Source organism: Lytechinus variegatus, chromosome 18 (genome assembly GCF_018143015.1).
Source record: "Lytechinus variegatus isolate NC3 chromosome 18, Lvar_3.0, whole genome shotgun sequence".
Taxonomy (NCBI): Eukaryota; Metazoa; Echinodermata; class Echinoidea; order Temnopleuroida; family Toxopneustidae; genus Lytechinus; species Lytechinus variegatus.
In genome coordinates, this window is record NC_054757.1 from 20,701,872 (window position 1) to 20,705,777 (window position 3,906).

Consider the following 3,906-nt stretch of genomic DNA (forward strand, 5'->3'; position numbering starts at 1 on the left):
GTAGTCAACACGGACAAACACGTCAGCAACACGGACCTACACGTCAGCTACACGGACCAACACGTCAGCAACACGGACCAACACGTCAGCAACACGGACCTACACGTCAGCTACACGGACCAACACGTCAGCAACACGGACCAACACGTCAGCAACACGGACCAACACGTCAAATGCGTTATCCATTGAGCCACGATATTCCCCATAGAGATTACACGTAAGCAATTTTGAGAATTACAATTCAAATTTTGCAAGCGAAATACGGGCATGATCCCGGCATCTGATCAAAAAATGGAGGGCACACTTCCGATAGCCCAGAATCTCAGCTACAACATACTAAAAGCTCAGGGGAAACTGACAAGAAACAATGGAGATATATCTCACGAAATGGCGGAATGTCGAATCTAGTTTTGAGAAAAAGTCATGTCCCATAGAGATTACACGCAAAATGAGGAAAAATGACATGCCTCTTTTTATCGCTGTTTTACGCAATGATGCGTTTCTCAAAACGAAAATTCATGATGACTGAGGAGAAAGAGTACATTCTAAACTACAACATATCGAAATCCGGGCGAAAACAATCTATATTCGAGAAGTTACAACCGAATTTGCATAAATTTGATGACGTCATTTTTGAAAAAATGAAATTTTTAGTTTAGGCGCCATTTTGATGACGTCATGATATAATTTAGGGACATTGATGACATGAAATCGAATCTACAACTCATACTCTATCGATATATGAAAAAAAAATGGGGGGTCAATGGACTATTTAAAGAGCTACAGTGAATTTTCAAGAGGCATGTTTTTGCCCATATATGGCCTATTGTGAGAGCTCGCGCGCACACGTGCTGCAAACTTCAAGGGGTGTTAATTTCGTCATTAATGGTCGTAGAAGGTTGATCAAGGTATCAAATTGTTCAAAATTTTATTATCAATGCAAAGATGTAAAAAAAAACGGTGTTTCTGGATTGCGTTAAGGCGTAACGCGCGGAAACGCGCGCGCATACGTGCGCGCGCGCAAATTTTTGAAATGCTTAAAATGACCTAAAACGTACTCTCGTTTGGTAAAAAAGTAATTTTGAGCATTTTGAAATTTTGACGCGCGCGTACGTGCGCGTCGTGACCTCCAGGTGACCTTTGATGACATGACCTGATGACCTTTGACCTGATGTTGATGTGACGTTAATTTAATTGATTTTTGATAATTGATAATGGAGATATGATTGATAATGTGATTTTACAAAATGGCGCCTAGATGACGTCATCATGACCCGATGACCTTGAAAAGCTTATTTTGACGTGTCCATGATAGATCCTATAGATGACATGAAATTCAATGATATTGATTGAGTCGATTTTGAGATAACCTGGCGACAAGAAAATCCGTAAAAATAAATAAATAAATAATAAAAATAAGAAAATTCTGACGAAATTAAGAGGTGATCTGTCATAAATGACAGACCACCTAATAATCATTTATTGTCAGTGTGTGATCATTGAATTCTTTGGACCATAACCCTAATGCCAGGTATTTATATCATGATCAGTTAGTGACCAAATAGACATTAGTATTTGTGCTATAGAACTATCTAATATCATATTTTTCCAAATCAGTGACTTAATATCTACTGCTGATAAAAAATATTGAATCGATTCCCTTGATTTCATATTTTCATAACTCATCCATACCATAATAATAAGTTTTTATTTGCATAGAGTAGCCACTTCAGCTCTAATGAATTGTTCTCCCACAAGGCCCTACATGTACATAACATGATATTACTATTACCCTTCTTCATTCTAAAGCGTAGAGTGCTGGACAAGAAAGCGAAGGTCTTTTTTCTTAAGTCTTTGGTATGACTGGGCAGGGGATTGAACCCACGACCTCCCATTCATGAGGCAGATGCCCTACCACTGAGCCACCATGTCATCCATCCTACCATCTCAAGATGATAAAGTGAAATGTAATTTGAAGATTCTAAATCCCTTCATACATTTGCAATGTTTGTGCCAGTCCGCCAAGATACTGATTACTAAAATAAATGATGGCAGGGATGCATAACCACCCCCTCCCCCTTTTTTTATATTGCCTTAATCAACACTAAAAATAAGGGAGCATGAGAGCTAGATATATACCTGTTGTATTTGTTTAGGTATGCAATTTGTAGATAATTTTTTTTTTAACCCAAGCAAACAGGAATATTGCATAACAAGAATTTTTTTTCAAAAGTGCGTTCACATCTACTCTGGATAACTCAGTGAAGTATATGAAAAGAAGAGAAACGTTTCAAGAACCAAAGCAATAAATGAACATTGTATTATGAGGATTTTTTAAGACATTAAATGCTGCTCAGTGCTCAGATTCACAAAAGTTACATTTCTCAAAGATCACAAAAGAAGTTCACATCTTCTGTAGATCAAGGGAGCATTTCATAAAACATCTAGTCAAAGATTTGCACTGGCAAGTGCAATAATGTACTGAAATACTTGCATCTGATTGGCTCATAATACATTAGTCAGTGGAAATCACTGAAAAATGCCTCATGAAACACTCCCCTGGTCAGTGCTCATGTAAACAGGGCCATCCCTGAAAATAATCCATAATGTACAATATTGTAGAACAAATAAATAAATGAAAAAAGAAGTCAGTTGGCATTGTCACTAGACAGCTCAAAACAATACATTAACTTTGAAGCAGAATTGATGACAGAATAATGAATTGTACTGTGGGTCTCTGATGGGGGGGGGCAAGAACAATATACTATCATTTTATGTATGCAGTCATCTTAGTAAGATAGCTCTAAGCTAGTTCATTAGAATTCCAATCAATATTGATTGGTTTATACAACTTTGGGGCGGCAGCAATCGGTCTTTTGTGCAAACAGTCGTATGGGAATCAAACCGAAACATAATCTAAGAGTTAAAAGCAGAGAGCTAATCAAACTGAAATGCTATAGCTTGCGATCAAGCACGGATTATAGTGTTAAGTGATATTTATTACCTGTAGGTTGGCGGCATCCTAACATTACAACAAGAAAATGGAGGTAGCTGGGTTCTAGTCTACAAATCAGACATTACACGATCACCAAAACAATTTCAAATCTCTTTGCTACATAAACTTTGTTCCATCTCTCTTTGACCATGCCATGCTATACACTTTGTATAAATATGAAGAATGAGCTCTCAACAAAAACACTCGGAGGTGACAGAAATCTCACTGATACAATCGTTGAGTCTAGAAAATAGACTACTACGCTGCAGTTGCTCTAATCCGATTAAAGAATGCATTACTTTAAGGAAGAACAGAAGACATCTAAGTATCTGTAGCGATACTGTGGGGCTATGCTGCTTTACAGGCTGATGTAATGCAAAGAAGAATAGCTTGTATACATCCATAGAGAGTTTATGGTAGGGGTGGTTTTCATTGGCATTTGAGGATCACTAAAGATCAATATAAATTTTCAAGAACATTATTATTAAGGAAGTAATACTTGACTTCCACATCCTGTCTAAAGGTAATATTGAAAAAGGATGGGAAAAATAATCTCATTTCAAAATACATTTTGAAACAAAGTAAGAAAAAGGAGAATAACACCTGCATTAAAACCATATAAGTTGTAAACTCCTTAATAGTTAGTTCCCTTCTTGTGTCGACACAAGAAATATATTTAAACAGACAAGAGAATTATTAGAATTGAATAATTCTAATAAAGAAACTTGGCGTCAATGACATTACAGGGAGTATTATTACCTATTATTGCTAAAATAACATTATCTTGTAATTTACCTTTTATTTACACTTGACTAAATCACAAATGTGTGGTTTCCAGACAAACTTGAAACCGCAAACAACCAATTTTAAAATGTGGTCTGGAGAATGCTACTAATAATTGAATTTGAAAT